General features: G+C 56.3%; 1 protein-coding gene and 2 long non-coding RNA genes across 7 annotated transcripts in view; all 3 read left to right on the top strand.

Annotated features, from left to right (window-relative positions):
- The window catches only part of LOC123356467, a 31,679-nt gene extending 13,094 nt beyond the window's left edge, over positions 1–18,585 (top strand). The window contains exons 11-19 of one of the 5 annotated variants that reach the window (XR_006575362.1): positions 43–194; positions 395–520; positions 1,272–1,418; positions 2,383–2,502; positions 15,550–15,669; positions 16,073–16,167; positions 16,404–16,553; positions 17,161–17,316; positions 18,435–18,585. The gene's annotated coding sequence lies outside the window, so the exon portion shown is untranslated. Of the gene's footprint in view, positions 1–42; positions 195–394; positions 521–1,271; positions 1,419–2,382; positions 2,503–3,663; positions 3,722–5,143; positions 5,925–6,023; positions 6,039–15,549; positions 15,670–16,072; positions 16,168–16,403; positions 16,554–17,160; positions 17,317–18,434 lie in introns of those variants that run through there. The other 4 variants (XR_006575363.1, XR_006575365.1, XR_006575364.1 and 1 more) reach the window with 4 other exon arrangements.
- Positions 18,586–19,534: 949 nt separating this feature from the next.
- On the top strand, positions 19,535–21,279 carry LOC123356540. The gene is made up of 3 exons (XR_006575386.1): positions 19,535–20,422; positions 20,606–20,786; positions 21,144–21,279. It is a non-coding gene; the product is annotated as an uncharacterized LOC123356540 (long non-coding RNA).
- Positions 21,280–21,924: 645 nt separating this feature from the next.
- Positions 21,925–25,997, top strand: LOC123356532. Its single transcript, XR_006575381.1, has 7 exons — positions 21,925–21,940; positions 22,214–22,283; positions 22,990–23,049; positions 24,095–24,298; positions 24,564–24,614; positions 25,440–25,651; positions 25,807–25,997. It is a non-coding gene; the product is annotated as an uncharacterized LOC123356532 (long non-coding RNA).
- Positions 25,998–26,345: the final 348 nt, after the last annotated feature.

The raw sequence follows: 26,345 nt of genomic DNA on the forward strand, positions 1-26,345 counted from the left end.
TGATCTGGAAGAGATGAGCAGGTCAGTTTCCTTTGTGTTTAGACCCTTCTACTGAGGAGCAGCCTGCAACCTCTTGTTTCGCAGAACTTTCTCTACAAGTGCTGGGGCTAATGTTTTCTCCAGCAGAGAGCACCAAGCCCCAACTATGGCTTCTGGTGGAGATGGTCAATTTCCGAGAAGAAGTGGAAAGAGAGGTGAGGTCTTTCCTCCTCCACTGTCAAGTGATCCCTCATTCCTTGTCAATCCCCTGATGCTACATGTGTATGTTCTGCCTTGGACAAGGTCCAGTGGATTGAAAAGATCTTCCTTATACCCATGCCCATGGCGATGACTTTGAGAGCCCATCCTGGCCCCTTGGCTTCTTGCTCAGCATTCCCATCTTTCTGTCTCTCAGGGATTTGCCTGAGCGCTTGGGCTGTGTGCCAGGCAACACCTATACAAGATTTTCGCCATCCTGGAGCACTGGGACGAGTTCGTCAGCAGGGTGCAGCTCCAGCCTTCTGCCGGTGGCTCTCTGGAGGTATGGTCCCACCTAGCATCTCTGCTCTTTCATCCATCTCTTCACCAGCTTTTGCAGGTAACAGGATCTGCCAGGGAGGACTCTGCTTCCCAGAAGCCTGTTCAGTGAAGAGCTGAATTTCCAAGCAGTGGCTCAGCCTCCGTGGAGGGAGCCCTTTCCTTACTCTTCGGAGCTGCAATCACAGCACAATGGGGTGGATCCAGGGGGGAAGGGGGGTCCTGTTGTATAAGCTCTCCAGGGTATCTCCTGGGGAGCTCAGACATGCTCCACGCAGCCCCGTAAACGAGGTTCAGAGAGGGCCCAAAAGACACTGCCATGCCATCAGCTCCAGCTGACACATTTCTCAGCAGAACAGATCCTTGGTCTTCCCCTGAACTGAGCTATTTCACAGACCTTCCTGGCAGACTCATCAGGGCTGGCATGTCAGCCATTCCCCCCTCCCCCTCCACACCACCACCACCACCTTCCCAGTAACTCTCTGGGCCAGTGCAATCCACTGTAGTCCCAGTGATATCTCTGGAGCTAGGCTGAATTAAAGCAGCTGCTAGTGCGTCCCCTTCAGCTGCTGGGTCACCTCAACCACCCAATCCTGGGCAGCTGGGAAGGGCCTCGGAGTCCAGGCAATTCAGCTCAGCAGAGTAGCCTTTGGTTGCTAAGCCGGCTGGGTGAAAAATTCTCCCCTGGCCCCATTCGTGAGTTAGGAGCAGCTTAGGCCATCCCTTCTCCTCACTCTTTCCTTTGCAATTCTCAGGAGCCAGCTTCCATCGAGCAGCTGAGAAGCCTCCTGCTCCTCACCTATGGGCACGTGGTCCACTCAGGCCCCACGGATCTCATCCTAGAGACCATAGGCTGCAAGATCCTGTCTCCCATGCGGCAACACTATTTTCTGAGCCCACACGTAAGTCAGAGCCCTCCCCTGGCCACCCACACAGCACCTACCCGGGCTGTGCACAGCAGCACAGAGCTATGTCTTTGCATAAACTCAGCTCCGAGGACTGGCCCTTTGCCCCAGGAGGGACAGGAGACATGGGAACAGCACCATTCTCTGTGACTCCCCCATCTCGATTAGCTTCTTCTCTGATTCCAGGCCCATGGAAGCTAATGGAAGGACTCCCATCTGGGCCTCGTTAGAGTGTAACTGAGCATCACTCGGTGCTATTGTCCCAGAGATGACTGTGCCCTGTTTGGTACCTCTAGGCTTGTGCTGCACTCAGGGATGAGAAGGAGAAAGATTTAGGGCCTGTTTCCCCACACACTGCAGTTGATGGTGTAGTTGGGCACAAAAGGTGCTCTGAAGGATTCAGGCCCCTAGCCCGGTTGACAAGCTCTCGTGCTGAAGGGGGATTTTTGAGATAACTCTAGGTTGGTTTCTTGCCATCGGAGGTTTGAGGCCGACGTTCGTCCTACGCTGGTTACAATGCCCAGATGCACGTCCTAGCAAAAAGGAAACGGGATGCTAGTTTGGTTGAACTGAATGTTCTCCTTGGAGAATGGACGCCTTGGTAGGGAGAGCCCAGCCAGCTCCAGAGAGCAGCAGATTCCTGTCCCAGATCAGACAATTACGACCTGATTGTCAGGGGAGCTGAGCAGCCCCAGAACCCATTGACAGCTCTGGGAACTGCAAGTGCTCAACACCTCTGGAAATCAGCCCATTCCTTGCATCCATCTCTAGAGATGTTCCCCTAGGGAATGCAAAGATGTTCCACTCGGCAAGCCAGGTCCTTTCCCTTAGGGTGTGAGGGCAATCCAGCCTAGGACAGCAGTTCCCTTGTAGAGACTCGCCCTGTAGCCTTGTGTCTCAGCTCTCTATTGCCTGTGGCTGTTTCCTCATTGTTCTCTCTCCCTCCTGCCTGCGAGCCCAGGACCCGCTGGTGAGATCTGCTTTTGTGAGAAGCCTCGTGCTGGTGGGTGAAGCTGTCACCCAAGTAAGCAGGATTCCCTTGGTGAGCCAGGACACATACACCATGCTGTCTCCCCTGCTGGTGAGTGAGCACGCTAGGGTCCTGGGAGGGGTCCCTAGGTCAGATGCACATGCCAGAGTATCTGGCGTTGAAGGCCATGTGCTGTGTTTGCGACCGGGTGCCCAGGGCTCTACATTGTGCACTGCAAACACAGTGCTGATGCCAGATTCTTCTGGTGCAATTACAGCCCAAGGAATTATATGACACTATTTTCCATTAGCGGGGATTCATGCTGCTTACACCTGGGACGATTCCCCATCCCACTTCTGAGGGATCTGCCCAGCACCCAGAAAGTGCCCTGGGGATTAACTCCAAGGGTTTTCACTCCAGGACATGATCCTGAGGAGTTAACAGGCGCAGCCCTCTCTAGGTTTGCAGGGAAATATTTGACCTTGTAACTATGCTGGTTCTGGCGGGACCCAACTGAGAGTGCCGATTCAGGACAAATTGCTTAAAGCAGGGCAGTTACAGCCCAGGGCTGGGGTTTCTATGCACACAAAGGCAAACCAAACCAGCCAAACAGAGGAGACTTTGGTTTTACCCCACTGGCTAAGCACAAGTCACACAAGCAGTTCCCTTAGACACTAGACTGGATCTAGACTGTTCTCAGTGGTAGAAGATGACAGAACAAGGAGTAATGGTCTCAAGTTGCAGAGCGGGAGGTTTAGGTTGGATATTAGGAAAAACTTCTTCACTAGTAGGGTGGTGAAGAACTGGAATGGGTTACCTAGGGAGGTGGTGGAATCTCCTTCCTTAGAGGTTTTTAAGGTCAGGCTTGACAAAGCCCTGGCTGGGATGATTTAGTGGGGTTTGGTCCTGCTTTGAGCAGGGGGTTGGACTAGATGACCTCCTGAGGTCCCTTCCAAACCTGAGATTCTATGATTCTATGATTCTATGACTCCAGTTTCCCAGTATCACCACCAGGGCCACTCGTTATGGGGACAAATGGTTATGAAAACCAATGCCCCAGTAAAAGAAAAAAGGTTCTCCCAATCCCAGAGGACCAAGCCCCAGGCCCAGGTCAATATACAAATCAGATCTTAGCCACAAATCACGCTGTTGCCAATCCTTTAGAATCTAAAACCTAAAGGTTTATCCATAAAAGGAAAACGATATAGATGAGAGCTAGAACTGGTTAAATGGAATCAATTACATACAGTAATGGCAACGTTCTTGGTTCAGGCTTGTAGCAGTGATGGAATAAACTGCAGGTTCAAATCAAGTCTCTGGAGTACATCCCCAGCTGGGATGGGTCATCAGTCCTTTGTGTAGAGCTTCCATTTGTAGCAAAGTCCCTCCAGAGGTAAGAGCAGGATTGAAGACAAGATGGAGGAGAGGCATCAGCCTTTTATAGTCTTTTCCAGGTGTAAGAACACCTGTTTGTTCTTACTGTGGAAAATTACAACAAAATGGAGTTTGGAGTCATATGGACAAGTCCCTGCATACTTTGCTGAGTCACAAGGCGCATCTGCTTCTCTCAATGGGTCAGTTGTATAGCTGATGGTCCTTAATGGGCCATCAACCAGGCTAGGCAGAGCTGACACCAGCTTGACTGGGGTGTCACCCAGAAGTATAGCAGAAGTTTGAAATACAGACAGTACAGAGCCAATATTCATAACTTCAACTACAAAACTGATACACATATACAGATAGCATAACCATAACCAGCAAACCATAACCTTGTCTTAGACACCCTATTTGACCCCCTTTATACAAGATTTGGTGCCACTACAGGACTTTGGTTGCAACAATGATCTATATGGTTCCAGTTCATGTCAATAACGTCACACCTCAGCTGTTCAGGACTCTAATGCTTCCCGTCACAAAATTGCCTCTGCCCAGATCCCCCGTCCCTGATCCATGGCAGATTCTGAAGTTTCCAGATGTGCCATCAGGAATGGGGCTCTTCTGACTGTCCCCTGCATTCTGGCCACGTGGCCGCTCCCAGGCCATCTTCCCAGCTCCGTGCCCCAGTGCACTGCACTCTGGGCCTGAGGGTCGGTGGAGGTGTCAAACAGTGTTTGGAGAGTCAACGTCTTGCTGAGTAACTGGGCTCCCCCAAATACTTTTGCCTTTGACTCTCTGCTTTGTGCTGCAGGAGATCCTCAGAGGCAAGGACTGGGCCTGGCTGCAGAGCCCCGATCACCAGCATGCCCTGCTGGCCATCTCATACTTAGGGTACATCCCTGGGGCCTGACTCACCTGCGGAGCCCAGCAGCTGGGGAGGGGCAGATGGAGGGAGAGGAAGAGGGGGAGGGACGAGCTGCAATAAGAACCGGAGGATGCTCCTCCCTGGTGGCTCACTAACGGGCCATATCCTCCTTGGCCTCCGGGTCTCTTTATCTAGCCCCCATCTCTGCATATTGCCTGGTAAGAGGGAGCCCTTCCCGTCAGCATGAAGTGCTGTGAATGGGTGCAGCCGCAGAGCAGGGCCAGGATCATCCCCGGAAAGCAGCTTCCCCAGCAGAGCCCCTGCCGGGCCCAGGGAGCATAGGCATCTCCAGACAGGGCCATTCCCTAGGTGGTGGCTCTGCTGGAAATGCCCTCTGGAGCTCTGCTGCTTAGGGAGGGAACTGTCCCTCGTGCCATCAAACCCAACCCGACGCATGCCAGGACCTGTCTCTGTTCTAATGGCCCCGTCTGCTCCATTCCTTCCAATCAGGAAATTCGAGCCTCGCCTGCCTAAGGAACAGGAGGCTGAGACCATCAGCACTTGTATCGCCAGCGCCATGATTCAGCGCCCAGCCCTGGCGAAGCTGAGAGGGACTGAGGTGGCAGAAATCTCCACTCTCCAGGCAGAAGTTAGTGAGGCATGGACAAAGCTGCAGCTTCCACCTTCCTCCTTGGCTGGGAAACTCAGCCACCCCCCTGCTGAGTAGCTGGACCCTGGCCCAATGCAGAGAGCTGCGTGTCCAGCCGAATCCAGCCCCTCGGTTTATTTTCCAAAGGGCTGGTGACAAGTGGCTATGCAGTTAACTCTGCAATTGGGTTGGCAGGGAGGACAGCTGTAGAGGTGAGTGTCTGTGAGACTGTACAGAATTACCCTGGATTCTTGGCACAGGGAACTAGAACCTACCCCCAGTTTACACCAGCTGGGGATCTGGCCCAGAGTGTTAAATAGCATTTGGTGCAAAGGGAGCAAAGCATGGATTCGGGACAGCCACACGGCCAGGCCATGCCTTGCCCTGCCACAGAAACAGAGACTGGCTGGAGCGGGGATGAACAGCTCAGCCCTTGGCAATCCAGCGAGGTGTTGGGGGGCAGCTTGGGCCCCTCCAGAGGCGGAGGGAGGAGGCCTTCCCTCCAGAGCCCCGCTCAGTACATGTGTTGGGGAGCCCAGTTGGGAGGAAGGATTCTTTGGTGAAGGGCAGCGCATGGTCCAGGTGAGACCCATGTCTATGTGCAGGGGGATCGATATCAACCTGCGTAAAGGGACCCCAAATACCAACAGCACCTGGCTCCAGATGGGGGATCCACTCATCCCCCTTCCTCATGCACCTCACCTCTCTTGCTATTTACTTCCCTGCTTCTCTGTGCTCCAGTCTATCCAAGAACTGCCCTGGGAGGGCCTGGATCTTGTGCTGCAGAGGTTCCTGGAGCAGCACACCACGCTACTGCAGCTGTTTTTGGTATGACAGAGAGGCGGAGAGGGACGGGGAGGGGCCCATTCACACTAGCCATCTGGGAATGGGCCGGCTGGTCAGGTTCTATCCGAACCATAAGAGGGAAGGCTCCAGTTGATCCTGAGGGGGCTGAGCAGGCCTCCCAGCCGCTGTGAACTAGCCAGTCCCCCTGGGGCATACACCTGACCCTGGGATCCAGCAAGACAATCCTAGTCCTGTTCCAGGGGTGTCACTTTGGCCTCCTAAATTTGGGCTGGCGCCCCTGTGTCCCTGAAGGAAACAGCCCCAAGACGCCACAGGATCAATGGGGAGAATCCGCAAAGTGCTGAGCCCAAGACCCTCAGACCTGTCCCAATGCCCCGCCGACAGGAGAGGGGTGCTGAGTTCTAGTGTCTGGAAGCGGAGGAGAAGCGGTTAAATGTTCCATGTTGTCTCCCTGCTGGGCCGGGAAGCAGGTTCTGGGGGTCGCTCCGGCATTGCTGCCGCTCACACGGCTTTCTCCCTGCTCCCCAGCACTTGCAGCCATGGATCTGCTCTCCGCAGGCCCAGGAGAGGAACCGAGCTGTGAGATCCAGCACCCAGATCTTCATGTTCTATCGCCAGGGGCGGCTCTAGGCACCAGCAAAACAAGCTGCTGCCTAGGGCGGCAAAATATAGGGGGCGGCAAAAGGCTGGGGCTGGGGCCCCAGCTCATCCTGCCGCTGCGAGCCGAGGAGCGGCCCGTCCCCTGCAGCCGGGCAGGGCCGCGCTACCGGCTTCGCTTGGGGGAGAGGGATCGCCCCAGTGATGAGCTGCCAAATTTTTAACAACGGGTTCCCTCCTCCCTCCAAAATTTTAACAACGGGTTCCCTCCTTCCCCCCCCCTCCGTGGGGGGGGGGTCGTGCCCCATCCAACCCCTCATGTTCCTTAACACACACACTCCGAGACCCCTGACCCATCCCCCCCTTCCCTGTCCCCTGACTGCCCCTTGCCGCCCCACCCAACCCCTCCTCTCATTCTCAATGGCCCCCCAGAACCCCTACCCCATACAACTACCCCTTCTCTCTGTCCCTGAGTGCCCCCACCACCTCATCCAACCCTGCTCTTTCCTGACTGCTCCCCGGGACCCTTGCCCCCATTCAATCCCCCTGTTCCCTGCCCTCTGACTGCCCTAACCCCTATCCACCCCCCCACAACCCACCCCCTCCCTGCCCCCTTACCACACTGCCTGGGGACCAGGTCCACTCTGCCAGAACCACGACCGGCGCTGCGGGGCCCGACTCCCCGGGCCGGGCCGGCACCGGGGCCCGACTCCCCGGGCCGGCCGGGCTGACTCCCTGGGCCAGGCCGGCACCGGGGCCCGACTCCCCGGGCCGGGCCGGCACCGGGGCCCGACTCCCCGGGCCGGCCGGGCCGACTCCCCGGGCCGGGCCGGCACTGGGGCCCGACTCACCGAGCCGCTCGGCCCGACTCCCCGGGCTGGGCCGGCACCGGGGCCCGACTCGCCGAGCCGCTCGGCCCGACTCCCCGGGCCGGGCCGGCACCGGGGCCCGGCCGCTCGGCCCGACTCCCCGGGCCGGGCCGGCACCGGGGCCCGGCCGCTCGGCCCGACTCCCCGGGCCGGGCCGGCACCGGGGCCCAGCCGTGTTGCATCGCAGAGGAGCAGGGACAGAGTCTGACAACCCATGTGATCATAAGCAGAGAGTACTTTATTCATTTCCAGCATGCTCTTTATACTCTTAAAGCAGGCAAGCAAGCAGTTGCTAATTGGTTAACAAATTTAACACACCCGCAGCTGTAACTTCATAGAACTAGCCAAGGCCAACTTCTCAAAACAAAGCTCAAAGCCTAATTAACCCATCCTAAAAACCTAAACATCTTAGCTTCCCACACTACCAGCTGCCAAGCTAGCAAAATATTCTCAACACCTCCCCCCTCTACCCAAAATCAAAAAGGAGGGAAAGAAAAAAGGAATAAAAACATAAGCAAAACATTTCCAACTTATTACAGCATAACACCACAATCTATCACAAGCCAAAATTAAAACTTTATAAAGCCAACCTATATAACCATGCAATTCTTAACATAACCCCAACAACACCAAACAAAAACAAAGCACAACAAATAAATGGTGTAAATTCTACAGGATTCCCCCCTACTCAATAGCACACCAACTTGTGGCAAACTTCTATTACCAAAACATCCCTCAGATGTCAGGCGATCAAACTGACACTGAGGGGGGGGGGGTCCTAGAAAAAACACAACATAAACCACATAAAACACAAAAAACAATCCTGGCCAGAAAAAAAACAAACAAACAAACACCACAAAACAAAACAAAAAACACATAACATAAATTTAACTCTGTAAATAAATGCATGGTACATAAAATGCTATGCAGCTAACACCAATTTTCTTAATATCTAAAAAACAAAACAAAACTACCCCTACTGGGCAATCAATCATTACATACAATATACAAATACCCTTAGTACCATCAGGCAAAAAGGGAAAATTACATCATCAATTAAATCATTTACAGTAATACAATTGCATCCTAACTTACTTCTAAATTCAACTGCTATTCCCTCCAGCAACCACAGAGTTAACTTTGTACTCTGCCTAACATTACTCGCTAGTAATTAATTACCTTTTCTATCAACTACACCCTCAAGGTTATCAACCAGTATTCCAAGCTTGTTGTCTGTTGCCCGCCGCCTGGGCCCGATCCTTTTTTCCTCCTCAAGTTCTCTATCTATTGCGTGCCTGCCTGGGCCCGATCCAAAGCACTTTACATAAAGGTATTTTGGGTCACATAAATTCAAAGCCATTCTCCCAAATTTCCTAGATTTATGCCTACAACTCCCCGCTTTAAGAATACTCAACAAACCTTTAGGCCGAATTTTCTCAAACTTCAAAAACAAAAAACAAATAGGCTCTAAAAAACAGGGGTTAGTAATGGGGAGGGGTAATATCATTTACAATCCAATTAGGGAGGGCAATACATGCTAAAAAAAAATTCCACAACACAGGGCGCAGCCTGCAAAATAAACCCCAAAATCCAATCAATACCACAGTTTTTAGCAGGAGTCCCAAATTTTTTCCTGCCAGTGTGCAATTCTTTGCTCCTTTACCAGGGTCAGTTCTCAATGTCTTTTTAGTCAGGAATTTCTAGACATTGGCAATATCAATGATGTGAGTGTTTTTTTTTCTCCTGTTCCACCACCATCGTGGTTCAAATTCTACGGGGGAAATTATCAGGACATCATCCTATACATTCAGGCAAAGCAAAAATTATCTCAATCAATTAAATCATTCAGGGAGGATCAAACAAAAAAAATCCTGGCATAGCAAACAAGCAACTATCCTCCAGGGGCCCAGGTTGTGTGCATCTTGTGGCTCTTTCAGACATTCCATCCACCACTGCAGCAGACATCTCTGATACTAACACAGTTGCAATTGCTTCACTGCTACTGCTTGCAGCCTCAAATCCCGAATGAGCAGTGGTAACAGCGTGGACTAGTTCAGGAAATAATACTGCAGGCATTGCTTCTAAAGGCTTTAAAATTTCAGCTGAGGTTTCCATAGATGTTACAGTTTCTGCAATGATTTGTGCTTCAATTGCTGCAGCTGTAACAGGCACAAATGTTTTTTGAGCCCCAGAGCTTTCAATACTAAAAATGGGCGAGCCAGTATCTGCCAGCTGCACAGCTAAATTCTCTTGCTCCTCTTCGTCTCCCTTTCCACACACAGGCAGTTCTTGAGGACACATGTCGCTCTGTAGAGGGGCCCCATTTACAACTGCCCCTGGGCATTCTGATACTAGGTTAGATGGCGCATCTCCTACATCATTCTGCATGGGGGCCTCAGCTGCAACCGCTTCAGTGTGCTCTGATTCCAAGGTAAACACAGTATCTTCTACCTCTGTCATCCCAGGTGCCTCAGTTACCCCACTCTGCATTGCATCCCCAATAAAAGCTTCCTGAGTGATCTGCTGCCCATCGGATCCCTGAAGCCGAGCAGTTCGGGTGGGCTTGCACAAAGTGATGTCCATAGCAAAGGCAGTTTGGGGAGGGCCAGTGGATCCAAACCCTCGAGACCCGCGGTCAATCGGGGTCGATCGGGGCACACATCCCTTGAAAGGTATTAACTGAGCAAGACGTGTACCAGCAGTTATAGTCACAGGGGGACAGAGGGCACGTACCATTATCCCAATATTCCCCGTATAGTCGGCATCAATAAGGCCAGGCAAAACAAAAATACCTTGTTTCGATGTTGACGAACGGCCAATCAAAAGGGCACTCAGTCCAAATCCCAATGGACCATCGATGTTGTAAGGAAGAACTTGAACCTCGTCAGTCTCTAAAACTACATCTGTCGCTGTGGCCAAGTCCACTCCGGCACTGCCACGGGTTGCTCCGGTGAGGTGTTCCAGGCAGCCGGGTTGGCGGGTGGAGGCACTTGTGTCGTCGCGCTCCTCCGAGGGGCGCTCCGTGATCCGTTTCCCGGCAGCGGTGTTCCATCCTTCGTGTAACGCGCCCAACAGTCGGCAGCGCGATGTCCAAACTTATCACATCGTGTGCAAGCGCCAGTTGCAGCTTCAGGTGACACATCAGAGGCCTGCTGCCCATTTTGCATAGGGCAGTCCCGCCGGAAATGCCCGGGTTTTCCACAACCAAAACAGGGGCCGGCTGGCCGGGTCGGTCTTCTAGCCCCCCGCTGTCCCCCGAGCAGGGGTTGTAACGCCACGGCCAGTGCAGAGGCCTGTGCCTTAGCATGAATTGCCGCCTTATCCGTCTCCTCAAGCATAGCGGCCCTACCACATGCCTCAATCATTTCCATCAGGGTCGCAGTCTTGGGCAAGGTGGCTAATATACGGCGGCAAGTGGGATTTGCATTCTGGGTGGCAAGATCAAGTCCAACTGCAGTTCTGGCTTCTGGCGTCAGATTGGGAGATCTATCAATAGCCTCTCGAAGGCGATCCAAAAAGGTGGAATACGGTTCCGATGGGCCTTGTGTAATTTTAGCATAGGGAGGGACCGGCTTTCCCATCTGGGGCACCGCTTTAAAGGCAGCCAAAGCTAGTTCCTGTGATTGCTGCAGGATCCGGGGCTCAAGGCGAGCTTGCAAGTGCGGGTCAACAAAGCGACCGGCTCCCAAAAACATATCAGCAGTGGCCAGGCGCCGAGGATCATCATCCGGTAAATCCAAATTGCGGACAAGAGCCAAGTCAACTCTCTTAGCCCAATCATCTTTCCACAACAGTTTCTGTGTAGGTGTAAGAAGCATGTCAGCTAGCTTAATCGCATCGTACGGACACATTGCTTGGCCAACAAATATCTGTTCAATGATAGACTGTACATACGGATTATCTAGTCCATAAGCCATGATCGATTTCTGTGCCTCACGGATCAACTTCCAGTCCAAAGGGACCCACCGTCTATGATTAGGGTGTTGAGGGTCTGGCGTAATCACCGGAAAGGCCTCAGGTGTTAGACCTTCAAGGATGGCTTCTCTTAAAACCCCATGCCAGCGCTGTACCGGATCCGGAGGGTCTCCAGGTGGAGGGTCCCCGGGGCCAGGCGGGGCGGGGGGGCGAGTCGAATGAAAGCACTTGTGAAGATGCGATCGCGATGATCCAGGTGGAAGACCTTCCAATCGGTCCAACTTATCACATATATGCTGCAGCTGTCGACCCTGGCGCTCCATCTCCTTATAGAAGGCATCAGACTGAGTAAACTGAGTAAACGTAGTCAAATCGGGATATGGGTTCGATGGCACATGTTCCACCCGAGCCTCCTCTGTCCCCCCACAATCGTGGCACCCCCAGGCCCCGTGGACACGGCATGGCTTTGGAGGGGGTGCATACGGCAAGGCTGTCTCCATAGGCTCGGGCGTATCGGGGGGTAACGGGACCGTAGCAGGATCAATCATGTCGGGGCCGATAGCCACATTGGAGGGTAGTGGGGCCGTAGCAGGGGCAACATCATCCATAGGGTAGGGGTTGGAAGCCAAAGGTATCACCGTGTCCTCACCACCGAAAAACTCTCTGGCTCCAACCGGCAACACAGAAGGCATTCCGGGCGTTGGGCGGCAAAGCTCAGAAAGGGCCGCCTGCACTCCTGCCTCGGCCGCGAGAGTTTCCACTATCTCCTTCGCCTTATTCCATACTGGACTCAGGAAGAAGGCCTCCTTATCGCCCCGAGCCACCGACTTCCAAAGCTCGGAGCCTAGCCGCTCCCAAACAGTTTTATCAAAAATTGTACTTGGTTGAACAGAAAGTCCCCTTCTCCGTCCCCACCGCAGCAGACGGGATAACTTATCAGAGGGGAGCTTCTCTCCCTGCCGCTCCGCGATGCGCATCAAATATTCATGCACCGTCCTTTCTTCCGCTGATGCAGCGGTTCCCATGTTAGCTGCTCACCTCTGGGCTGGGGTGTGCCTCCCTTTTCAGACGCCCTGCGGCTTGCCGCTCGACACTGAGCTCAGGTGCGCCCCTCTTTTCGGACGCCCTGCGGCTCCTAGCCGCTCGACACTGAACTCAGGTGCGCCCTTCTCTTCGGACGCCCTGCGGCCGCCGCTCGACACTGAGCTCAGGTGCGTCCCTCTTTTCGGACGCCCTGCGGCTCCTAGCCGCTCGACACTGAGACTCAGGTGCGCCTCCTTTTCTTCTTTTCAGTTCAGGCCACCAACACTATCCTCGTTCGATACGAATCACGTCGGGGTCACCATTTGTTGCATCGCAGAGGAGCAGGGACAGAGTCTGACAACCAATGTGATCATAAGCAGAGAGTACTTTATTCATTTCCAGCATGCTCTTTATACTCTTAAAGCAGGCAAGCAAGCAGTTGCTAATTGGTTAACAAATTTAACACACCCGCAGCTGTAACTTCATAGAACTAGCCAAGGCCAACTTCTCAAAACAAAGCTCAAAGCCTAATTAACCCATCCTAAAAACCTAAACATCTTAGCTTCCCACACTACCAGCTGCCAAGCTAGCAAAATATTCTCAACACAGCCGCTCGGCCCGACTCCCCGAGCCGGGCCGGCACCGGGGCCCGGCCGCTCGGCCCGACTCCCCGGGCCGGCACCGGGGCCCGGCCGCTCGGCGGCAGCCGCGGGGCCCGACTCCCCGGGCCGGCGCTGGGCTGGAGGGAGCCGCGGTCTGGGACCGGGAGCTGCTGAGCCAGCCGCACCTCCCCTCCCCCTCCACGCCCCAGCTTACCTGCTGGCTGCCTCCATGCTGCTTGTTCAGGCTTCCCGCGAACATCTGATTCGCAGGAAGCAGGGGAAGGGGAGGAGAAGGGGGCGGAGCAGGAGAGGAGTGGGCGGGAACTTTTGTTAAATTCAGCAGCCCTTAACAACCGGTTCTAAAATGGCTGCTAAATTTAACAACGGGTTCGCGCGAACCCATGCGAACCCGCTGCAGCTCACCCCTGGATGGCCCCTTACCAGTAGCGCGGCCCCGCCTGGCTGCAGAAGACGGGCCGCTCCTCCTCCGCTCCTTCCCCGGGTCCTAAACAGCCCGGCAGCAGCTTGGCTGGGGGTGGGGCGGGGCTGAGCCCCGCCCCGCTCAGAGCCGCGTGGTCAGGGGGCGGGGCTACAAGCTCCGGGCCGAGCGGAGGCAGCTGAGCTCAGTCTGGAGCTTGCGGCTCCGCCCCCTCCCCGCGCGGCTCTGAGCGGGGAAGAGCTCAGCCCCCTCCGGAGCCATGCGGCTGCCGTGCGGTGAGCCGGGGGTAAGCAGCCGGGGCGGGGGGGTTGGCTAAGGGGCAGGGAGTCCCGGGGACACTCAGGGGGCAGGGAGGGGGCACAGGTTCTGTGGGGGGGCGGTCAGGGGCCAGGGAAGGGGGGTTGGATTGGGGGGGTCTCAGGGAGGTGTTTGTCAGGCACCCCCTGACCCCATTACCCTCCAGGCCCAGCCCTGACCCCCAGCTCCAAGCCCAGACCCTCTGATCCAGACACCCCCCTCACCCCATTCCCCTCACAGCCCTGACCCCCAGCTCCGAGCCCAGCCCCTCTGATCCGGACACCTCCCTGACCCCATTCCCCCCACAGCCCTTACCCCTAGCTCTTAGCCCAGCCCCTCTGATCCAGACACCCCCCTCACCCCATTCCCCTCACAGCCCTGACCCCCAGCTCCGAGCCCAGCCCCTCTGATCCGGACACCTCCCTGACCCCATTCACCCCACAGCCCTGACCCCTAGCTCTGAGCCCAGCCCCTCTGATCCGGACACCCCTGACCCCATCCCCCACTGCCCTGACCCCCAGCTCTGAGCCCAGCTGCTCTGAGGTGGGCACCCTCCGACCCCATCCCTCCACCCCAGACCCCCAGCTCTGAGGCGAGCCCCTCTGAGCCAGACAACCTCCGACCCCATCTCCTCACAGTCCTGAGCCCAGCCCCTGTGAGCCGGGCACCCCCCAGAGCCCAGCTCCCCACCCAGCCCTGGGCAACAGCAGCACCACCTCCAGGCAGTGACAGCCCATTGGCACCAACCATCACCAGCCCATTTTGTAATTGCAAATGTATACAGACCAGTAAACATTTAATGTTTTTAAATAATGTATTTGGTGTATTTTCAAATTATTACAAATTAATTTTCACTAGTTATTTTTTACATTTCCAAATACATGTTACTATAGTATTGCAACTTTTTTTTATGGAAGGGGCCCCCAAATTTGCTTTGCCCTGAATCCTCTGGGCGGCCCTACCCAGTGTGTGTGAGGAGCCAGGGAGGGAGGGAAACGGGGTCCCCTGGAGCCGAGCCTGGGCTGCGATGGTGGTGAGGGGCTCCTGGAGTGTGTGAGGAGGTGAGCGGCCGACTGGGTTCGTCGGTGCTGAGCAGGTAGCCCCACAGCCGGAGATCCTCGCCTTCCCTCCTGCCGGGGCTGGGCCAGGGCACCGTGAGGCTGAAGAGCAGCAGGTCCAGGGGGCTCTCCAGGTCTTTGGCCGCCAGCATGTCGAGGGTGAGGGCGGTGAGCACGAACTGATCCACCTTGGCCACCAGCAGTGCTGCAAAGCCCAGGGAGGGGGCCGTGTTCTTTGCGCCACCCCGTAGCCGTGCCACCACCTGGAATACTCCCGCTCCGCGCCACCCAACAGCTCCACCCGCATGGGGACAGAGTCGCAGCTGGGCCAGGGCTCGGCTGCAGTGTGCTGGTAGCGGATTCCACATTTGGGGGGGAGGCCAGTGCTGGGACAACAGGGGGTGTGAGTGGGGGGTACTGGGGGGCGGGGGGGGGCTCATGTCTGGGGGCGGGGGGGGGAGCAGCCAAAAAAATTTTTGCTTGGGGCGGCAAAAAACCTAGAGCCGGCCCTGTCTATCGCTTCAAAGCCATCACCGAGGTGAGCAGCGCAGACCCTGCTGGCCCCTCCTCATAGCACTCACAGAGAGGGAAGAGGGTGATACAGACCGAGCTGGGCTCGCCCCAACCCATGCCCTGATTTTCTGTTTGGTGGCCCATTAGTACCTGAAACCCATGGCAGAGCAGGGCTACAGCTGCTGACAAGCCAGTCCTTCGATGCTCAGGAGGCCACCAGATACCTGGCATTTCAGGCTCTCTACTGGCTCTTCACGACTTGCAAAGGTAAGATGGAGCGGAAGCAGTCGCCACTTCTCAGCCCTCACAGCCCCGGCCGTTACCTAGTGAACAGGGCTGCAGAGAGAACATGGCGCCTTCATTGCAGCCCTGACCAGAGGGACACGGAGCAGAAGTGGGTTGGTACCTACTGGGCTGACCTGGCATCTGCCCTTCACCAGGTGCCTGGGACCATCTCGGACCTCCCCTGATTTCACCCCACCCCCAACACACCTACATCAGGGTGAAGGGTGGGCAGTTGGCCCAGGAGCCAGCTGAGAGCTCACCCTAGCTGGGCATTCCCAGCTGCGGCCGGAGTCTGGCTCTTTGGCACCTCTGACCTGGCTCAATGGGGAGGGGGAAGAATCCGGCTCTGAGAGCTCTGCCTGAGCGCTGCTGGTTTCTTGTGCAGCCGTCATGTACACCAAGACAGGGGCAGTGTTGACCATGCTGAGCAAGACGCAGAAGGATGCCAGCTGCAGAGAGAGCCCAGCCCACGTTGCTATGGTGAGTAAAAGAGACTGTGGCTGGAGAAACAGACACGCATATAGGAAAGGGGGTGTTATTGTCTCCTTCCCTCAATGAGGAGCCGGCAGATGGAAATTCCTGGGTATGGGCTCCAATGCCCACTCACATAGCCATGGGCATAGGCTGTCAGTGCCTCTGTCCCCATTCCCCGAAAAGCAGACCCACCTCCCCAGGCCTGCTCGCTGCTCACACTCAGCCTGTGCCTTTCCCTGCAGCTCATTGCGAAGCACCTGCCATTGCGTGACCTCACACCCTTCAGCTTCACTCTGCTGTTGGACCTGCTGGAGAAGGAGGAATGCGCTGACCAGCAGGCGGGCGTCATGGAGGCGGTGCTGAGAGAGCAAGAATCAGAGCTACAGGGCCAAGTAATGGCTGGGCATTGGAGGCACCATGCTGACATCTCGGGCAGCTCCATCTTGCCCCAAGCCTAGAATTCCTGGGGCACAAGGGAGGATGTGGAGGGGAGACGTCCCTTCTTATCATCATTGATCAGTGGGACCCATCCATGCCCTGTCTGCAGGGCGGCCGCTGGGCATGGCCTTGTAATCATTTGCAGGCTTTGATCCCAGGAGTCTGGCTTGTCCGGCTCACTTCCTGACTCTTTGCCCAGTGGACACGGATTGACGTAGAGGATGGAAATGCATCCCAGACGCTTAGATCCCACTCTGGTGCTGAAGCAGCCCAGGTGTGCTGTCACAAGGGGAGGTACAGCCAGGATATCCGGGGGGTGGGATGTCACTGGGCAGTGGGTTTGGGACCCTTAGTGCTGCAGAGCTGGATCGGGTGGGGGTTTCAAGGTACCGAACCCAGAACCCCCCTGGGTTCAGTCACTCCCTAGGAGAGTTTATTCGTGGCCTTCGCCGAGCCATGTGATCGCTGACTTGTTTCTGAGCCTGCCCAGCTCCTCCTGGCCCTTGCCTGCCAGCCACCCACAGTGGGGGTAGGGTCTCAGCCCCTGCTTTGCCTCCACAGGTGCAGGATCTCCACGCGGCTCTTTCCTACACACTGAGCCCACCCCGGGGTGGGGCGGCTAAGTGATGGGACAAGAGACATCCTACACCTACTGGCTACACAGCACACCAAGACCGTGGTCAGCATCCTCCTGCAGATGCCCTGGCCTTACAAATGGTGAGCACCAGCCCCAGGGAAAGGATAGAACACCCGCCTCCAGCCTCCGAGCCCCCCCTTAATGGGGTCACTCCACAGCACCATGGAGTGCTCACGCCTCACAGACCCTCCCCTTGCACACAGGCCCCCAGGGAACAGGCCTGCCCGGGCATGCTGCCACCATTAGCCTCCCTGTCCCCTAGAGGGCTCCGTGTCCTCTGAGACCCCCGGCTCAGGGCTCCCCCAGCTGAGCTATTCCTAACACAGCTGCCACCCTTCCCCCACTTTGTTCTGCTAACCCCTCCCCGTTCAGCTATGCAATGGCTTGGCTGGCTGGAGGCCAGGCTTCCAGAGCACCCCCATCACAACACAGACCAGAAGAGACCCCATGTGAGCAGGATCACCCCCTCTGTCAGCATAGACCCCTGCTCCTGGCAGGGCACCCCCCACGCTGAGGCAGGAGAGGGGCCAGCCTACCTGCATCGCTCCCCACAGATGCCCCTACACTGAGCATGTCACCGCAGGGGCACCCCCTCCCCCTAGCTGTGAAATGCCCTCTCCCCCGAATCTTCCCCCTCACTGCACACTTTTAGATGCCTCATCCCACCAATGGAGGCTGGTCTTCTCTGATTCACCAACCTGCCAGGTTCCCCCAGCCCAGCAGCACCTTCCCAGAGCCCATTTTACAACCTTCTCCAACCCCCCCCCCCCCCCAGAGCCATGGTGTGGCCAGAACTGGAGCCTTTTTCCTCCTGAACCCCCCCACCTCCTCACACCAGCCCCCACCCCTGAGCCCGGAGTCACTGCTTCCCCCCATGGGGGCTCTAACCCCAGCCCCTCTGGTTCTCATCAGGAGAAGGCAGCAAGGGATGGACGGGGCCCCCCAAGCTGGGAGAAGTGAGTCTGGCCACCTCCGCCCACACCTTGCTGCGACACAGTGCCTTGTGGCAGTGCACAGGCAGGAGGGTATGAACCCCTTTGGACTGGCCAGTGCCTGAAAGGCCTTGAGGACAGCCACCAGCAGGCTTAACCTGCTGCTTCTGGCCCGTCACCCCTCGGAGGGCATCATCCCCAGTGTGCACCAACTGGGCCCATCCTCTGTGTTAATTCCTTACCTGCCGTCCCTCTGTCCATCACAGCCACATCAAGGCCATCTGGAGATTCCTAGGCGCAGACCCCACACTGACCAGGGAGGTACTGCACATCCTGCGGGATGACAGCCCGGAGAAGGGCCAGGCTAATGCTAGCCAGACCCAGGACAGGAGCTGCCCCCAGCCAGCCTGGCTGCTCCCGGCGGTAAGTTCCCAGCACTGGCATTCAGCCCTCTCTCCCGGCTGCATTCTGCGCATGGCCACAGTCTTCTGACTGTATCTTGTTCCCTTCCAGACCACATGCGGCCTGTGGGAGCTGATCGGGGCCCCGGGGCAAGCGGACACACTGGACGGACGCGAGGACAACCTGTTCGCCTCTTGCTTCCTCGCCATCGCCTGCCCCCGGCACAGCACCTCTCGGGAGTCCAGCAGGACCTGCCCAGTGACGCTAGTCCGTGCAGGTAATGTGTGGGACTGATGGATCCCAACGCCCACAAAGTATCTGTGCTAGCCCCTAGGAGGGGGAAGCTTCCTGCTTCGACCCTCGTTTTCCAGGGACTCCCGACGCTTTCTGGGGACCAAAGGTTCAGATCATCCAGGTTTCTCATGCTTAGGAGTGGGCAGAGCTGCCCCCGGATACTCAGAGAGTCAGAGAGCGCCTCAGAGTGGGCAGCTCAGCAGGGTGATGAGGGAGCTGAGCCTGGGAGCGGGAGGAGGGGGAGCAGAGCTGGGGAGCAGGCCAGAGCTGGCTGCTGTCTCTATTTACTGTCTGCTTTGAAGGCTTTGGGACAGGCCCGGCCTGTCACTGAGCCACTTCACCCCTTTTCTGCAGTGGGCCCTGGGGGGCAGGGCTCAGGACAGCAGGGCATTCAGGGAGGCACTGCCTGTACTTTTCTCCTCAGGGTCAGTCTCCTGGGGGTGGCAATTTTCACATCTTTGGAGGAGAGCAAAGGTCACATCTGCAGACACTCCCCCCACAGTTAGGGAGGGGAGAACCAAAGGCAGAAGTGGGGCAGCTTCTATTCTCACCCTGATCCCTTCAGTGCTGCAGCAAGGGAGTCCTGCCCCCCCACCCCGCCCAGAGAGCAGGCATCCCCACATCACCATCTCCTGCCTCCTTCTCTTCCCAGCATAGCCGTGCAGGCCCTGGCGTGGGTGCTGCGCCTCAGGGGCAGTCAGCCAGCTGTGGAGCTAATGGACCAGGAGCGAGGCTGGCAGCTGCTAGAGGAAGCCCAGCCTGAGAGGTTTGCTCTCCTTAGCAGGTGAGGACAGAGGCTGAAGGAGTCACGTTCTCGCTCTGGAGCCCAGTGGGGCAGAGATGGGAGCGGGTGGCCGGGACTGGGCCAGATTCCAACATGTGCAGGGTTGTCATGCACACATCAACACGAGCTCTTGTTCTCTCCCAGGGCCATAGTGACCCACCCAAACCGGGCCCTGAAGAGCATCCCATGGCTCCTCCTTCCCAGCCTCCAGGCCAGCCAGGAGGGCGAACACATGGCCTGCACTGTTCTGTTCACAGAGGTGAACCTGGAGGACCAGGGCGGAGGGTTAACCAGGCCCAGAAGCTGATGGAACAGGGGGCCAATAGCTGGTCAGCCAATGAGAGATGATTCTGGTGGTGTATTGCTTGTAAATTAATCCCTCTGCTGGGGGCTCTGTGGTGGGGTTTGGGAGCACCCCACTGGAACCAGAGGGAGCGCTCTGCCCTGCTCATGTCACTTCTGTTAAGCTCAGTGAAGCCAGCATCTCGTGAACAGCAGTTGGCATGGATCTTAGTCACCTCCTGGCCCCTGATCACACTCCCTTCCCCTTGCTCTGGCTGGGCTAGGACCCACTGGCCTCACCCAGCCCTCTCAGACAGCTCCGTTCGGTCCCTTTACTTCCTCGGCAGCCCCCTGCTGATGGAGAATGATCCCAAGGCCATGCGGAAGCAGGTTGTGAAGGCCATGCTGCAGCAGACAGAGGACAGCAACATCCACATTCGAGGCAGAGCGCTGCACGGCCTCAGGAACGCAGTGACCGAGTTCCCAGACAAGGTGGGTATGGAATGGCAGGATACTAGGCAGAGAGGGCTGGGTAGAAATCTCCTGGTTCCCCTTCTCCCCAGCCCATGGCTCCTGCGGAGCAGACTGGGCTGTAGGCTGACTTGCCCGGACTGTGGTTACACCCAGGCTGACAGAGCATTGCTCACCGAGCGGTGTGCAACCCCTTCTCTGCAGGTCAGGAAAAAGCGAGACCAGATCCTGGGGAGCTTTGTCTGCACCATATGCAAATGCTGCGACCCCACCCGTTCTGGGCACCATAGAAGGGCTCTGCTGGATGTTGCGGGACCCCAAGTTGCCTCTGAAGGTGCACGTTGCTGTACCCCTGGTCCTGCAGGCGAGAACGTTCTTTGAGGATGTAAGTGCCAAGCAGGGCAGGCCCCATGGCGCTATAGGGCACCCCACAGGGGGAGATGCTCAGGACCTGCCCTCACGCGGAGGGGGCTCAGTGTCCGATGCAGGCACATTCCTGGATTTGTGGGGCAGCTCAGCTCCTCTGCCAGGGGAGGCAGGGATAGAATCATTCTTGGGCCCTGGGCCCACAATTGTTCAGCAGCCCTGGGGCCCAGCAGGAAGGAGGCGAGTTTGCAGGGAATTGTCCTGTCATTTGAACTAGCTGAAACCTCTCTGGGCTCTGCAGCTGCCAGGCTGATTCCCAAAGCATGTGAGGGCCTGAGCCTGTCCTCCCTAACCACCCTGTGCCCCCTGTCTGCAGGAGAACAGCGGCCGGAGGCGGGCCTCCATGGAGCTCTTTGGCCACCTCAGAAAATTTGTTTCCAATAAGTCATCCCTGTTTAGGGCTGAGGTGGAGAAGAGCATGGGGATGCTGCTCATCCACCTACAGGACGGAGACCCCCAGGTGGCCCAGGTGAGTGCAGCTGAGGGCTCATAGGGGCAGGGGTGGCTGGGGGCATTATAACAACATGGCAAGAGTGGTGCAAACTCCCCCCTCCAAGCCCCAGATCTCCTCAGTGCTGCCCTGTGGCACCCAGGACCCGCGCAGTAATCCAGCCTTCCCCCACCCCACACAGAGCTCTGCCGGCTCTCAGAGTGTAGCTGTGGGGTTTCCTTCTCCTCCATTCCCCACAGGCACCTCCAGCCTCCCTGCCCAGCCAGACTCTCCATGGCTGTGGCTCCATTTTACAGCCTGCTCTGTTTAGTGGCCAGGCCCAGGCCTATCTGTGGCCCCTAGCAAGTGACCTAACCCAAGCAGGGCCTCAGGGAAGGGCAGGTCGCTGAGGCCGGCTGGCTCTCCATTGCTGCTGCCCTGCCCTCACTTGTGTGCTAGCTCCTGTCTGGGAATGACCAGAGCCTGCGAGTTGGCAGCCCGTTGCACTCAGGGAGGTTCACCCAGCTCCCTTCTCGCCCTCTCCGGCAGGCATGCAGGTGGCATTGCAGCGCTGCGCACCCTTCCTCGGCTACCAGCCCCTGCGCATGCTTGTGCAGAGCCAGCTGGCCGAGGGGGCGGCCCCCGCCATCCCCACCTTCCTGACTGAAACCTGCAGGACCCTGGTGAGTGAGCTCTGTGGCGTGGGCCCTGCAAGACAGGGGGGTGGGAGGACCTAGGCACAGATGGGTTTCCCTGCTCCAGGGAGCCCCCTCACTGACTCAGCCCCAAACCCTGCCCTTGAGGATGGCTCCCCTACAAGTCAGCTCTGTCCCATGGGAGGAGTCAAGGGGGAGAGGGATCTGACAGCCAGGGGTTCCTCACCTCCACAGCAGACAGCTCCCCTCAGTCTGCGGAGGATGTGTGGCTTGGGACTAACTGGGTTCTTGGCTTCCCAGCTCCAGGACTGCCCGGGGAGGCTGAGCGAGAAGGCTGCCCTGAGAGCAGCGGCTGCCCAGCAGCTGATAGGTAAGAAAAGGGCTGAAGCTCTACTTCCTATTATCCCTCCCTGCCCCATGAGTCCGGGGCCCAGTGCCACATGCACATTGCCAACGGGCGGGCGGGGACGACTGGCTTCCTCTGCCCACACAAACACACCCAACCCCCCCCACTCCTTCCCACCTCCCTGAGACAAAGGGAGAACCCAGGCTCCTTGCAGCCAGAGGCGGGAGGGCTCTGCGGCCAGAGGGTCTCCTCTGTCCTGGCCCTGGGCAAGCCCAGCACCTGCAGCCGGAGCAGGCCCAAGGGAGAGATCCTGCCTCCCAAAGGTCTCACCCTGGTTCCCCTCTTGCACCACAGAGGTGCTGGCCCCAGCCAGGGCTCCCTGCAGCCTGTACAGGGAGGGTAGAGAGAGATTCACAGGAAGCCCCCTCCCTGCCCACTCCAGCTACCACCAGCCATGCAGGCAAAGAGCCAGGGCAGCAGCTCTGCCACACTGTGCCTCACGCCAACTCCCAGTGAGGCTTGTGTGCACAACACCTCTCCTGGCCTTTGTGGGGCACGAGGCCAAAGGCAAAATGATCCCAATAATCTTGGGGACTGACTCTCCACCCAGCTCCTTCCCCTCCTCTGCCCAGATGGATTGGGGGCAGGGAGCACCTTGAAGGACAGAAATACAAGCGGTGGCTGGTGCCCTACATGCTGTTAAATAACCAGGCCCATCTGCCTCCCCTAGGATACATGATGGACAATTGAAGCCAGAGAAGAGCAGGAGGCTTGGGCCGCCCGCCCTGCTGTAAGTCACGGCTGAGGGATATTGCTGTGCTGGGAGGAGTGGGGGGAAATTGGGGAGGGGTTCTAGGGGTAGGGGACAGCAGCCACATCGCATGGTAGCTGGGAGCCAGAACCCAGCTGGAGTGACCTGCAGAGCGTAGGACCAGGGAGAAAGCCCTTGGGGCTGGTTCTGGGGTATCCTCTCCCCGGCTATAGTTTGAAACTCCCTGCCCCATCGGGTGTTCCCATCCTGGCCCAGGCAGGAGCCATGGCTGGTCAGCAGAGTCTGGGAGTCAGAAGTGAGTCATTCCTGGCAGGCAGGGGGCAGTGGCAAGCAGAATGTGGGAGACCTGGCTGCTGGAGGAGACTTTTCCTCCTAATCCTTCACCAGCTGCAGTGCCGCTAGCAGGGACTCTGAGCAGCCCCAGCCAAAGGCGAGGCTGGGGGTTGCGCCGAGCCTCATTTGGTGCTAACTCTGCAGAACCCAGCCTAGCGTACGCCAGGAAGGTGTGTTGCAGACCCAGCACTAACCATCTCTCCCAAGGATTGCTGCCAGCCCCCTGCAAGTGGCAGCTCCAAGAGCCTCTGCACACACGGAGCAGCTGACCACCACCCGAACCCCCACTCCACCCCAGCCCCAGCTATGCTTATGGGGATACGAAATTCTAGTTCTGAGCCTCCCTGCCTTCAACAGCTGATCATGCCCCAAAGGGCTGCACCAGAGCTGAGGAAACAGAGCCAGGTGCTGAGGAAACACATCCCAGGGCTGGAGTGTGTAGTCCAACCCCTCCCCTGCATCATGGGCATTAGTTCTGTCAGAGGCTGACCCTGCCAGCTGCTCACTAGGCAGAACCCAGCCAGGTGCTGAGCAGGCCATCCTAGGCCTGGTGCTTAAATGCCTGTAGAGGCAGCAGTCAGCCCAAGAAGGGTGGGCAGGGGTTGGCATAGAGTCGCAGGCTGAACTGCAGGCCACAAGCAGACCCAGTGTCACTTCTCTTAGCCCCAATCCACAGAGCAAGGGAGGAATAAGGTTGCTGCAGCCAAAATTTCCTTCACTCTGGTTGCAGGCCCTGGGCTCTCCCAACACGTGACCCTGGATGTCGGAAAACTCCCCACCTCCCTTTAACAAGCGACACTGCCGAGGACAAACTGCAGGAGTCAGCTCTTGCTTAGGGAGGGGGAGTTTGAGCTCTTTACATTGTCTTTGTAGTGAAGAGAGTTCCTGACCAGCAAGGCCACTAATCATAGCAAGAGCCAAGAGGTTATTTAAGGTAAAAAAATTCTTTAAAAGAGGTAGGGTGGGGAGTAAACAGAAGCCTAAATTACAGCAGGTAGCATGTACGCGGGAAAGGAGAAGTGCTAAGATGGCTTGTGAAGAGCAGATAACTGAAGGGATATAGACAAACACTAAAAAACACTTTAAGGAGATCAGAAGCCTATGAAAGAATGGGTGGATTCAAGAGAGCAATCAGTGGTGACAAGGACATTGCTGAGAAGCTAATATTTTTGTATGTGCATCTTCTGCCTTCATCACAGAGGCTGTTGGAGAGAGATCTGTCGCAGACCAGTTCTCTTCTAGTAATAGAGGTACCGTTGGGGCTTGAGATAGCAGCAGAAGCAGTCCTGGACCAAGCTGATAATTTACAAAGTAACCCTCGCCCCCACAGCTTCGAGCTGGAATTCATCCTGCTCTTAGTAGTAAAAGGGGCCTACCATCAATCAAACCCTAGCCCCACCACTTAACCCTGCCCACCTGTCACCAAAAGTTCCACCTCATGGGGGTATTACTTCCAGGGTCAAGACACTACATGACCGGAAGCAAGGTGTGTCATATGACCCCTCTAAGAACTCTTCCCACTGCCCTTTACCAATCAGGATGGGTTTTCCCCCATAGGACTGCCCTAGAGGAGATTTGACCAATCAGAGGGAGTTCTGGGGTGCAGTGACCCATCTGGAAGTGGGACATGTGACCCCTCTAACAACTCCTCCCACCTACCTCTACCAACCAGGAGGGGTTTCAGCCACTGGGGATTACCCCAAGAGGAGATTTGACCAATCGGGGAGGAATTCGGGGGCAGGGTGACCCGTCCGGAAGTGTTTTGTGTGACCCTTCTAAGAACTCCTCCCATTGCCCTCTACCAGTCGCGATGGGTTTTGGGCACATAGGACTTCCCCAAGAGCCGAGTTGACCAAAATAGGGCAGGTTCTGGGATGGGGTGAACCACCCAAAAGTGGGTTGTGTGACTTTTCTAAGAACTCCTCCCAGCGCCCTCTGCCAATCAGAGCGCAGCGCCATCACCCTGTAAGTCCCAGGGCAGAAGAGGCCATCTTTTACCAAGAATGCATGTTTTAGAAATTGTGGAAACATGGACTCCTTCACCACCCCCATGAGAACTTCAGACTTTGTTTTAGCCCCGAGCATCTTTGGACTTATGTGGAGAAAGCGCTTCATCAGCAACAGTTCCAACGAGGGCCCTTTGACTCAACCGTTGATGGAGACGCAGGAACCCGACCCCGAAACCTAAACCCTCGTGAGTTACCCAGATGAGTGTGACAGCCTCTCATTGTCCACCCCGCTAGAGGTGGAAGGCGATCATGGATTGGAGGAGTCACCGGCAGACAAGGTGAATGGAAAAGACGTCGCTCGGGTAAATGAATGATTAAGAAGCGATGGTTAAGGATGGGGTGTAATGGGGTTAGGAACCGATCCGGGATTGCATAATTCTAAAAACAAGCAGTGGGGGTGCTTATGCTGTTTCTTTTCTGAAAAATCTCTCAGCAGCTTGATGATGCCTTTCTAGAGGCCTTTGAGAACGGTAGCCCTGTGTGAGGAAATATATCATGCATCAGCTGTTTTTGCTCATGTCTGAGACACCGATCTCAAGAGGAAAATCTGGAAAAGGACAAAATGGAAGAATGAACCAGCTCTGACTGCCTTATGGTAGGGGTCATGGCGTCCATTTTTATAGGCAGCTGTAAAAGATTGCGTTAAACCAGGCAATTAATAAAACTTATTTAAATGTGTCAATATGAGTGTGTCCCCCTCCATAATTGTTTTAGTAAAAGATGATACCAGTAACAGTCATGTCTTCGCAGACGGCTCTGTTAAAGAAAATATATTACACCCCCGGGGAAGTTGTGAGTGAATCCTCTTTTTCAAGTGGCCAAAAAGCATAGTAAAACTTTAAATAGAAGACAGGTAACAGCTTGGCTTTCAGACCAGGATGCTTACACTTTACACAAACCAGCTTGAATACGTTTTAAAAGAAATAAGACCATTATTTCAGATGTGGATGCGCAATGGCAGGCAGATTTGGT

This window comes from Mauremys mutica, chromosome 1 (genome assembly GCF_020497125.1).
Source record: "Mauremys mutica isolate MM-2020 ecotype Southern chromosome 1, ASM2049712v1, whole genome shotgun sequence".
Taxonomy (NCBI): Eukaryota; Metazoa; Chordata; order Testudines; family Geoemydidae; genus Mauremys; species Mauremys mutica.